Raw genomic sequence first — 13,196 nt, 5'->3', positions numbered from 1 at the left:
TCAAGGTGTATGACGGCATGACAGCTAATGCTGATAGCCACTTTCCTCGTATTGTTGAAGAGGCGAAGGCAGTTATGGAAGAGTTAGACGTGGAGATGAGTGGTCCTCGTCTAACAGGCAGACAAGGACACAGCGAAAACTGCGATCATAATTATGATGCTATGAAATACTCGAAAAGAACTGTTTTTATTCCAACACTGGACCATGTTACGACTGACATGAGTGAACGTTTTGCTGAAGAAAATATTTATCATTTAAAAATCAACATGCTTCTGCCCTCTCAACTACTGAAACATGATGGTAATGATATGGAACATAAATTGAATCTGTGCTTAACTGAACTACCGTTCTTTGAAGAAGAATCACTATTTGTGATTAAAAAGATACTAATGGGAGAGATTCTTCAATACAACCAAACGAGCATAAACGCCCTTAACGACCGTGATTCTGTTGTGCAGGCGTTGTCTGTTTGTCCTAAATCTGACTATCCTACTTTGCACGCGCTGTACAAAATATTTGCTTGTCTACCTGCATCTGTTGCTGCAGTAGAAGGAAGTTTTTCAACTTTGCGGCGTACAAAGACATGGCTGAGGTCGACAATGAAGGAGAATCGACTTAATGGCTCAGCTCTGTTGAACACTCGCCCTGACATTCATTGTCCTATTGACGGTGTAATTAATCAACTTTCCAGCAAGAATAGGCGCATAGAATTCATCACGTAAGGAAGAGAACCACAAGTGTAATTTTTTATCTCATAAGATGTTATTGTCTTGTATATGTGTATAATAAGTTTAAATAAAACTTTCCTGAACTTTGCATGAGGCTTGATTATTTTTTATTACAGTAAAGGTAAAGGTAGCTCAAGATATTTTTAAGGCCCCCTCCTTGAGGTTTTTCAGTAACCTCCACTGTGTAGACGTAGACGTGATTAGAACATATAAATACTACAAATTTTTGTTTGTCTGTAGGTTTAGATTCGACACAAAGCAAGCGCAATGGTTTTTTTCCTAAGTAACAGTAACTACTTCTTCGGAAGCAATGCTTCGAGAAAGCTGTACAGATTCATATTTTCTTTGCTCAATAAATGCTCTGCAGAAACCACACCCTGGAGCAGAGGGCGAGATGCGTCGATCAATAAAGATAGTGTACCCGCCAGCCGGCAGATGGCAGCTGTGCGCGCAGCGTAGCTTCCGTAGGTGCGACTATGGATGGTGACATCTAGTTCGTAGAGTGCCTTGCGCAGTCGTGGAGGAAGCGTGCGGATTTAGTAGGCCCCGCAAATATTAGGTGTGGTTTTGAACTCTCATCCGTAGGCACTTGAGACTTTGTAGAACGATAGTCACCGCCTGAACTGATCGGTAGCATCAGAGCATTCTTATCTGGTAAGTCGTTCTACAACTTTCTTGTCTAATACTTTCAGTATCGGCATTTTTGAATGTTGTACGTGTACATACGGTGCAAATATATTATTGATTAATTGATGCCGGCCACGGTGACCGAGCGATTCTAGGCGCTCAGTCCGGAACCACGCGACTGCTACGGTCGCAGGTTCGAATCCTGCCTCGGGCATGAATGTGTGTGACGTCCTTAGGTTAGTTAGGTTTAAGTAGTTCTACGTTCTAGGGGACTGATGACCACAGATGTTAAGTCCCATAGTGCTCAGAGCCATTTGATTCATTAATCCAGAAAGCTCATTTAAGCAGCGTATGTTTCTTAAAAAAAATTATATTTCGTATGCTGAAAACATGAAACGTGTCTTACCCCACTTTTGCTGTAGCGTAATATTTGACTAAATAGTTTCTCAGTGTCAAGATGTTGGCTATTGTGGTGGTACACAGTTTGCTACATATGGCAGAAGGTATAATATCTTGGAAAGCATTTGGTGAACTGGAAGTCAGTCCTCTGTGAGCAAAAGTAGCACATATAAGCATACAAGATGAGCTGTAAAGAATTTCGTGCATACTACCCAGGTAAGACTGTGGGCATCAGTCCACATCAGACTAAAGAAATGTGAAAGAAGCTGACCGCCTATTTGTGTGTGGTACATATATGCCCAACTGTCTTGTAAAAGAAATAGATATTTTATACTCAGGTTGCAAAGAACAAAACTTGCTGAACTAAATATTCTGGAAATAAAAGAAAACCGAAAGAAGTTGCCATGACTGAATCTAAACTACGTAATTTGACACTGTAAAATTAATGTTAATTCTGTTAATATATCAACAAACGTTTTTCGCGCTTTTACAGTAAGTGCAAGGCAGACATTTGGTTTAATCTCTGATTTTATTCTCGAATCGCTGCCTCTATGCACAACAAAATAGTAACGTCTTTGGTTTCAATCTTATTGTACTAGAATATAACTCAAGAACGTAGGCTATAGAACAAATAGTATAAAATTGTGTAAATATTGGAGTGTCTCAGCAACTACACCGGGTTGAACAAACGGAAATGGCGTAACTGATTAGTACATAAAATCTTCCTTTGAAACGGCTTGGTTAATTTCCTTGCCGACCCGATCTCCTACTCTGTCTCTAATGAGATCGTCGTCGGTGGGACTTTAAACCCTAAGATTAGATTATGTTTTATTAGATTTACTTTCTGTTCTATAGAGCTTTAGTAAGGATATTGTCAGAGATGTAGGTCTTGTCGTAAAACAAACGTGCCATCAAACGGTTTATGTTATAGGTGATAAAGAGTGTCAGACATTACTAGTGATGGCTGTGATTTTCAAGGCGATTTGGAGTTAAAGTAATATTTTGAAATGGGAACCCTAATCTTAGATTTGTGATTCGAAAAGAACTCACATGCTGTGTATAAAATCATGCTTTATGAACAAAGAAAACATGTGATCGTTGACCATGCTCAGTTCGAGAAGGCAATGAAAATGGATGAGGTGGCGGCGTTACATCATAACACAATTAATGCGCATAGTATTCTGGTTTACTTACTAAATTTGAATCAGGTGAAGTAACTTAATTACCACTACGGGGTCGTATTGCGGTAGATCGTCGTACAGCGTATTCGGGTGGTCTTGTACAGCGCCGCTGGCAGAGCAGACAAGAGGGCGTTCAGGTGGGGCCACGACGCTCGATCCTCGCGGAGTGCGCGATATGAGAGGGATGTCGCCCACGAACGCATGTTGGAACACTGTTCTTGTTTCATTGCTAATTTGAGTGATCAGTTCGTGAAAACAACGACAGTGCCTTGCTTTATTTGGTTGATTCACACAGCTACAGTCCAAATGAAGTCGTGGACCTGATTACCATTTTAGGAGAGTGCCAGGTTGTTTATGTCCACGCACCCGCACTTCATGCTAAACGTTTTCTCAGTAGACGATACTCAAGTAACGTCACTTTTCGCGATCTCACTGACAGATCCTGGGGTGGACTGATAAATTGTGTGTGTTGTCGTCAGGAATATGGGAAAAATGATGATCGTGTCATAGCCATTCTTGCAGTGATCCAGCTAAATCCTCATATTAGTTCACGGCAAATCCAAATGGAACTAGGATTTTCGATGTCAGTGGCTCTCAGAATCCTAAAGGCGTGGAGATTTCAAGCTTGCCATTTCACATTGACCCAAGAACTAACACTTCAGAAGGTCGAAGACTGCCTTGCACTTTGCCACTGGGCCGTAAATCCTGAAGACGTGTAACATCTGTAATATTTTCAGATGAAACCACATTTACAAATACTGGTGAATTAAACAGGCACACCTGTCATTACTGGTCGAACGTCCAGCCACATTGATACAAAACTGCTGATAACTAACATCGTTGGAGCCTTAACGTTTCTGCGGAACTGTCAATGGCTATCTGATTGGTTCTTGTTTTTTAATTCTAATGTAAATCAACATAATTTTATAGAAATGTTGAGAGGCCATCTACCTGGCTTACTTGGAGATGTTGACATAGAGATGAGACAAAGAATGTAGGTACAGTTGGATGGTGTACTGCAACGTTATTCACGCATCGCAAGGACGTTTTTAAATGAAGAACATCCACAGCGATGGATTGGACATGGTGGTCCCTTTCTGTGGCCCGCTGGTTCACCCAATCTAACTGCCCCTGAATTTTACCTATGGAGGTATTTGAAATTTTTTTATTATTAACAGCAGCCAACAACAAGAGAAAACATGATGAAACGTATCCCGAGAGTGTGCGCAGCCATTCCACGAGAGTCCTCCTTTCCACTGTCAGACATTTCCTGAGAAGGATTAATTTGTGCATTAAAGCAAATCGCGCTCACTTTAAGCACATGCTCAATGGTTTATCTCCAAGTATAAAGTGAAAGGCACGGGAACGTTTTAAATCAGGCACCCCGAGGAATGAGGGGTGAGGGTACTTACTCAACGACGTGTCAATCAATAATCTACGTTATATTTACGATTTTTATGACTTGAAAATGTCAGAATAACTGATATACATTGTGATCCATCATGGGAGAGAGTCGTTTCTTTAGAATTCTACCAGTAAATGACAGTCTAGCTTTTATCGTTCCTAAATATAGTTTTAGGTGGTCCTTCTACTTCAGATCATTCCAGGCCCGTACTCCCATAAATTTACCGATAGTGGCTGTTTGCAATGACTGGTCACCAAATGTGTAATTGCACAGCAGTGGTGTTTTTGCTTATTTGTGCACACTACGCTATTTTCCTTACCATTGAGAGTCGATTGTCAGTCCTTGGATACCTTGCCACATATAGTTTCCTGATACTATTTTCTAATCGTGCCACTTTCATGTGCCTCATGAAGGGTCCCATAAATTTTCACCATGTCATATAACCACAATGTAATTAGTAGCAACCTCATAACACTACAGTTGGGTACCCACGAAGCTTTTTTCACGTATGCTCCTTTCTCTCCGTTAAGAACGAAGTGCAGAGATCATTGTTCTGTGAGTGTATCGATGAATATTTTAGTAATGGACTCCAGTATATAATAGAGGACGAGGAAAGTCCCACAGAAAAGAATGTAACATCGTCTGTGTCACAAACTATCTTCCAAGTGGCTTACTGTTTCTGGAAATTGGACTACCAATGCAAGTAGTATCTCTCCTTCTTCTTCTTCTTGTGCCTTTGTCCACATCAGAGCAAAACTGGTATGGTTATTAACGATTTTTGGGATAGTTAATCTCGAGGGCTGACGGGATGCCCTTCCTGACGACACTGCACTACCTCCAAGGAACGAAATAGTGCACCCCAACGGTCTGCGTGTAGTGTTGTTCATGTGAAAGTGAGCGAATGTTTTTCGAAATGTTTGCGATTCGTGTAACTGAGGCAGGACTTTGGTACCGGTGTTCACCTATTGGGCTGGGGAAAGCGACTGCTAACCACATCCAGGCTGGCTGTCACACCAACCCTCGTCGTTAATCCACCGTGTAGATATGATACAGGGGCTGGGTCACCTCCGCATTGTGGTAGCGACATCTGCAACTATCCGACGCCTTGGGTTCACTGTCATCGATCATCCTCCATACATTCCCGACTTGGTGCCGTCCGATTTTTATATCTTTCCAAAACTTAATCAACACCTTCGAGGACCTCTCTTTGATTATGATGAAGCGATGAATGCAGAGGTGAGGTTATGGTTCCGTCAACAAAGTCAAATGTTCAACAACGACAGTATCAACAAACTGGTCTCTAGTTCAGAGCTTGACATTGTTGAAAAATAAACATGCAGAGATGAAGAATAAAGATGTAGAATATTAATAAAGTTTGTTTTATTTTAAAGCTTTAAGGCTTTTCGCATAAAAAGTTATTAGGCATTACTTTTGAGCATGCTCTCGTATATAAAGAGTTTTATTTTATTATGACATTCTCTACACGTTTTAGGCGCAGCTTTTATCTTGAACCACTTATGAATATTCTGTTTGTCAATGTTGTATATGTCGTTGTATTTCCACATTTCAACTCTAAAATGCTGCCCCATTTGTCTCTGCTCCATTTACATGAGGTACTTTCCTCACCACATCACGTGCCCGCAGTCCGGAAGTAAAGCTATGTGGGTAGGTTCTGGGTCGTGTTTGGATAACTCAGTTGGCAGAGCACTGCGGATAAGGTCCGAGATCTGAATCTTGGTCCGGCGAACAGTTCTAATCTCACAGGAAGTTTCATATCGGCGGCGAACTGACTCACAGCGGTCCGCTGACCTCTCGTATTGCTCTGCAGAGGTGACGTGACATCCATTTGTCCAACACTTGTGATCGTCGTGTGTGTTGATTTAGGAATGTAGAAACGTTATCTCTGCGGAGTAGAAGATTGACCCTAGATACTGTAGCGAAAACTCAAATATCCGATATTATACGACCAATACGTCTTGCACTTATTATGCCGGCCGGAATGGCCGTGCGGTTCTAGGCGCTACAGTCTGGAACCGAGCGACCTCTACGATCGCAGGTTCGAATCCTGTCTCGGGCATGGACGTTTGTGATGTCCTTAGGTTAATTAGGCTTAAATAGTTCTAAGTTCTAGGGGACTGATGACCTCAGAAGTTAAGACGCATAGTGCTCAGAGCCATTTGAACCAATTTTGCACTTATTATTATCCCACATTAAAAGTCGGTTAATTTCATTGCTCAAATTCTCTATCGGGTTGCTCATACACCATGAGCCAAACCATTATCACTGCTGCTCATCTGGAGAAAGAATAAACCTGGTGGCGTTGCGGACACGTGACACGGTAGTGTTCGACGTACACGCTTCATTATAGAATGAGAAGGCTTGCTCGTCCTGTAAAAATGGATAGGAGCTACATGTGGCAGACATGACGACAGCGTACAGTGCTGGAGAAGGCACTAGTGTTTCGAAGCACACAGATCAGCGTATCTGACAGAACATAAGGCTCAGCAGCAGAAGACCTCCATGTGTTCCCATGTTGACCCAATGGCATCGTCAGTTACGTCTGCAGTGGGAATGGCATCATCCAGACTGTACCGTGGGACAAAGGAAACGTGTCTACTGGATGGGTGAATCATGTTTTTTTGTTACACCAGGCCTATAGTTGTGTCCGGCTATGCTTCATCTAGGTGAACGGCTACTCCAACCAATGACCGCGGCACGAATGCAGGCCCGTGGGCACAGTATTGTGGTACGGGCAATATAGTCCTAGGATTCCGTAGGACCTATAGTGGTAATTTGAGGTACTATGATAGCTTTGGGTTACTTGAACATTATTGCTGACCACCTGCTTCCACCGTCCACGACAGCGATGGTATCTTCTAGAAGGATGACTGTGGTACTGAAAGACTACAGTCGCGTTACAATGGGTTCAGGAGCATGATAGTCTACACTCACTGTTGTTATGGCCATCAAATTCTCCTGATCTGAACCCTATGGAACACATCTACGACGCTAATGAGCGCCAGTTCCGCACATCTGGTGCCACATACTTCTGGAAACCTACAAAGAGCTTTCCAGATCCATGCCACGTAGAACCGCTCCTGTATTTCAGTGCATCATGCCGCTATTATGGATACAGGATATTTATAAACTGTGGAAAAATTTATATATTCTATAGTCTTTCCTGATTTTATATATATATATATATATATATATATATATATATATATATAAATGTAATATTCTATAGTCTGTCCTGATTACATAGACTATAGAATATATAAATTTTTCCACAGTTTATAAATACCCTGTATCCATAATAGCGGCATGATACACTGGAATACAGCATATATATATATATATATATATATATATATATATATATTATAAGATTTCAAATGAAAAAATGACCTATATATACCAAATTTTAAAGTTACGGTCATGTATACTGCCACGCCCCCTTCATTTCTGTTACAGAAACCAGTATTACTTCGAAAAGAAGTGTGAACTTTTTCTTTACAGCGATTATACGTATGATACATTGCATATGTTGGTAACAGTGCAGGTTTCTAGTATCTGCAAATGATTATCTTTAATTCTGTTTCGCTGAAGCAGTTTGTTCATACGTTACTGAATATTTGTTGCCCAAGTGCTCCATATATTTGTGGTAGTACGTATGCTATAGTGTGCAATAAATACAAACCAATCAAGAAATTCAATAAAAGGAAGTTCAGTTCACAAACAAAGCGAACCACACTGTTGAAAGTAACCTATGTATCAGTTCTTCAGGGAAGAAACTCCAACATAGCTCGCCATCTGGTGATTCAAATTTTTGTGCTAACAATGATGCTGTTTGTAGTGGATTTGTTGTTGTCGCTGTGGGCAAAAGTGGCGAAATGTAAACAATGTGATGTTGCAGGCTGTCTGGAAATAACTGAACAAGAAAGTAGTAGGAAGGGTTTAGCGTCAAAATTAGTTGTTCTGTGTAGATCCTTCAATAAATCTACCTCGTAAATGGCTTCGAACATAGTGCATAATTCATATGATGTGAATTTGAAGTTAGTGTATGCAGTGCGTGCAATAGGAAAAGGAAAAAAGGCTGCTCAAACGTTTTGTGGTTTGATGGACCTACCTCCTCCTCCCAGTAGGTTCACCAAGTACATAAAAATACTTTTAAGTGGCTTGACGGTTGTGTCTAAAGCATCTATGAAACGTGCAGCAGAAGAAACTGTAAATATTGGTGGAACCAGGGACATTGCTGTTGCACTTGATGGGGCATGCCAATACCGAGGACATCACTCCTTGAATGGTGTTGTAAGTGCTACTTCTCTGGAGAATGGAAAAGTTGTTGATGTTGAGTGCTTCTCTAAGTACTGCCACACCTGCTGTGTTAACACTGAAGGACATATTGAACATCAGTTTTCTAAGAATTATGGGGGTTACAGTGGAGGTATGGAGTGTGATGGAGCTCTAAAATATTTCAGAAGTCGTGCCCGTTTATAACGTTAGATATACGAAGTACTTAGGCGATGGGGACTCTAAAGCTTTCAATAAAATTAATGAGTTCAATGTTTATGGTGATACCTTGGTATCAAAATTGGAGGGTATGGACATGTGCTAAAGAGGATGGGTGCTAGGTTGAGGAAGTTACGAAGAGAAATGAAAGGAAAGTTGCTATCTGATGGAAAATCTATGTCTGGCCGAGGCAGATTGACAGAAACTGAAGTAGACCTTCTTCAGAGTTAGTATGTACTGGACATTAGACGAACTGCATCTCTGAATGGTATTACAGCAATGAGAAAAGCTGTATGGGAAACCTACTGTCATAAGTTTGTTCACAGATGATTACCCTGTTCACCGACTTTGCACTAAGACAGCAGATTCTTGATGTGGTTACGAAAAAGCAAAAGAAAGTACTCAAATATACCATCATAAGCACTCTCTTTCTGCGCCTGTTATGAATGAAATAAAGCCAATTTTATATAGACTTGGGTGACCCTGTTTTGCTTAGTAAATGTCGTCATGGGGCACTCAGAATACAGATGAAAGTTTCAACCATTGCATATGGGAAAGGCCAAGAATGTTTTTGTACGACTAATACTTTAAAAGTTGGTGTACTAGATGCAGTGATATGTTTCAATGATGGAGTGATAGGAAGATTGCAAGTCCGGAGAAATTTAGGCATAAAATGTGGCTCTAATATGGAAGATCAATTGCTTGCGTGTGACAGACAGTGGTTACATGAAGCTGAAAGATTCGCTTTTCAAGTTACCAAAGTAGCAAGAAGTGCTAAAAGGAATGCCAAGAGGAAGCTTGAAGATGAAGAAATGCTGCAGGATGAAGACTATGTTTCGGGAATGTTCTGCAGCATACTTTAATTGGACTCATATCTTCATTCGCAATTTCTCGCAAGTTGTATTTTTCAGAATTCAGGTACAAATGTTTCCTAAAGTTTATAAAGCATTGTTCTCATTTTTTCTGCAATGGTCCATACTTATGTAGTACACCTAAGCTTTATTGCAGAATCAACTAAATTATAGAAAAAAAATATTTTTACTAGGAAAAAAATTATAAAAATTAAAATGTAAGATGCTATATTTTTTATCCTTGTAGTATACATAATAGGTGGAATTAAATAGGTCTAATACCTCAGCCATCATGTCATGCATATCTGGTAAAAATGTGGTCTCCTTCAAACGTATAACATTGGATTAAATGGCACCTCAGTTTGAGGAAGAAATTGCATCAATTTCTTTGTAATTTTTTTAATAACCCTAAGCAGGTTCAAAAATATTCAAAATACTTCTAATTTGTTAAGACTGTGTTCTGCCTTACCTGATATCAACAAAAAATCTATAATACATATACATTAGAAATTGGTGTTGATTTTTACATAATATTGAGTCGGAAAAGTATCCTGTATCCTTAGTAGATAGTCGTAGTGTGTCGTCTCCTCAGTATATATCCTGCTCATGCTCGCGCTATTCGCCATATCTAGGCACGCCACTCGGGTGTCAAACACGGTACAGTCTCGGATCGGAGAACCTTTCCTGTGGCTTTTGGAAACTGTTTACTAAGACTGCGTACATACCGGGTAATACCCTGTACATCTCAAGCAGGCATATGTACGATAATCGAGAAAAAATAGTAAAAAAGAATTTCTGATACGATTGTAGTTAATCCTATACCCAGCATTTTTTTAAACTGAGAGTAAGCTTTAGAAAAAAATAGAGGTGGCATGTATGTTGCAATAATTATTCAGAATTAATTTTTTATCATAATCTGTAAACAGATTCATCCACTGACTGTGGCGCAACCCAGTCGTATGGTAATGGTCTGCGTCAGCTGTAGTGCCTCACAGAATGGCCGTGGGAGTGACGCAGACTGCTATTGATTTCCGGTCGGCCACATAGACGGCTGTGAGGAGCTCCTGTTTAGGAGCTCTGCGCGAAAACCTCTCCTTCCTTTACATGAAATACATTCACAGTTGTCAATATGGACAACCTTCAGCTGTTTATGGAATGACAATGATAATTGGTCTCAGATCGGACTCGAACCCGTATTTTCTTCTATCGCGAGCGACCGCCTTAACTTTAGGCTATCTGAGCACGCATCACGCCCAGGCCCCAGGTTCCATATGTTGTCAACCGCGTGTCTATAACCTGTAAGCGAAACAGCCAGCCACTATGTCGTAATAAATTAGGACAGAAGTATACTAAAATATGTGCATAAACTCTCAATCAAAGAAACATTAGTTGTTAGGACAAGAAACTGTTAAGCAGTCATCAAGTCAGAAAAGGTGTACATAGATATTCTTTATGCAGAGACAATTTTATAGATTTTACGCATGATAAAGGATTTAAAGGCTGCGTAGGGTGTAAGTATTTGGGAGCCGGCTTGTCATCAAATGGTTCAAATGGCTCTGAGCACTATGGGACTTAACATCTGAGGTCATCAGTCCCCTAGAACTTAGAACTACTTAAACCTAACTAACGTAAAGACATCACACACATCCATGCCCGAGGCAGGATTCGAGCCTGCGACAGTAGCGGTCGCGCGGTTCCAGACTGAAGCGCCTAGAACCGCTCGGTCACACTGGCTGGCGGCTTGTCATCACGTGGTAAAGAACGGATGATACGAAAAACCACAGAGTAAAGGTGGAATACACCAGCTGAACTAGGAACACCATGCATATCTCTGCAAGGCAACAGTTGAATGGTTCACCTATTAGCACCTGCTGAAAAGAGATTTTATGGTTGAGCAAGTTGCTCGCATTAGAAATGGATTTCGGAAATAGAAGAGAAACCTTGATGACCTAGCACGATACTCTTCAGCACACAACCGCACCGCTGACCTAAAAGTTTGGTGACATTTACTCTAAACAAAAACCGTATATTCATTTTTGACTGTCGTGTACATTTTGAAATTTGTATTGGTTTTACGAGTTATTATCTGATCGATACAACAGCAGAGGACTTCAAAGGCACGGGCAAAATACGATTCATATAAATGACCCCCGTGTTTGCTTTCGTTTGGGACAGTAGGGCATACACGCGGACAACCTTTCCGTGTTACGACGGAACAGTGGTTCGAGGCTGTATATCTTGTCATTATTTCATCAAGTTCTACGCTCGTCACGTCGTTCAAGTTCTCTTCGAAGGCTTTTTCCAATGCTACAGAAAAGAGTATATAATTCTGCTTAACACAATAGATGGTATAATTATGCAACTATAAACGTTAACAATTATTTGCGCGCATCACAAAATTCGCCACTGTGTCTGGTATTACTTAGTGAAAACCACACCTCGATATAATTACTCGCTTTGGATATATTTCTTTTCAGTGGCTTACTTGGGTGCCTCAGCCTGTATGTTTCAGATGTATGTAGTAGGATTTTTAATTATTGTGTAAATGAAGAAACTTAATTTTTTCACCTTTTCTATATCTTCGTGGACCTCGTCATGTTGAATCTGTAGAATGTTACCATATCCATATCCAGATACAAATTTTTCTTCTAATTTTTCGCATCACTGAAACGATTCTACGGAGCGATCAATGTGTCTAATCTCCAGGAAACTGGAGACACTCGTTACAGGGCTAGACTGTTAAATGCAAAGCCAACTATTTGACCAAAGCGCCTGTCTGTATTGAAACAAAGGTAAAAGACGAAACCATGCCATATCAGTATTTAATTGTATTAACACGTAGTGTACCTAGACGAAGACATAGGCCTAAAACAGTAAACAGAGAATATGGAGCTTTTCATGCAAATATCGAATGAAGTAAGGTGGATTTGAGATAAATAGCTTTCACCACACGATGGTACAATGGTTAAGAAGAGAATTCTGGACGTGGCCTCCGCGTTTCACAAGTCTCTGCCAAAACCATCGTCATAATCTTCCTTTTCATAGCACATTATACAGTGACTGTTAGGGTTCCCCTTTTATCATTGGTTCATTACGGTATTTTCTTTATTTTTGTTTTAAATTTTTCACTGGTGGTGTTCGTTCCATGCTCTGATTTCTTCCGATTTGTTTTGCGCGATGGTTGTAAAATGTTGTGTTCCAGTATCACAATTTGTTGTGTTGTGTTTCTACTTCCAAGACACTCTCTTCTCTGAATATCAGTGTGAAGTCGTCAGAATAAAGAAGTGATATCTGTTCATTCAGTTGTATCCATACGTTAATTACATAATCTTTTCTGCAGAACCCATCATCTATGAACATGTTGAAAAAAGGAGAGGATAAACCACATGTTTGTGTAAGACCTTCCTTTACTAGTAATAGTTGTTTTAATTTTCTAATTGTTTTTAATTGCTTTATTTACATAAATAATGTTAACTTCAAAATGTGAGGCTAC

At 40.2% G+C, this 13,196-nt stretch overlaps 1 protein-coding gene across 8 annotated transcripts in view; it reads left to right on the top strand.

Moving 5' to 3' along the window:
* Positions 1-1,189: 1,189 nt before the first annotated feature.
* Positions 1,190-13,196, top strand: part of LOC126299303 (uncharacterized) — a 230,989-nt gene continuing 218,982 nt past the window's right edge. For all 8 annotated transcript variants that reach the window (XR_007552778.1, XR_007552779.1, XR_007552777.1 and 5 more), the window contains exon 1: positions 1,190-1,382. The gene's annotated coding sequence lies outside the window, so the exon portion shown is untranslated. The remainder of the gene's footprint in view (positions 1,383-13,196) is intronic.

The sequence above is a fragment of the Schistocerca gregaria genome, chromosome X, assembly GCF_023897955.1.
Source record: "Schistocerca gregaria isolate iqSchGreg1 chromosome X, iqSchGreg1.2, whole genome shotgun sequence".
Taxonomy (NCBI): Eukaryota; Metazoa; Arthropoda; class Insecta; order Orthoptera; family Acrididae; genus Schistocerca; species Schistocerca gregaria.
This window is presented reverse-complemented; position numbering and strand designations above follow the sequence as displayed.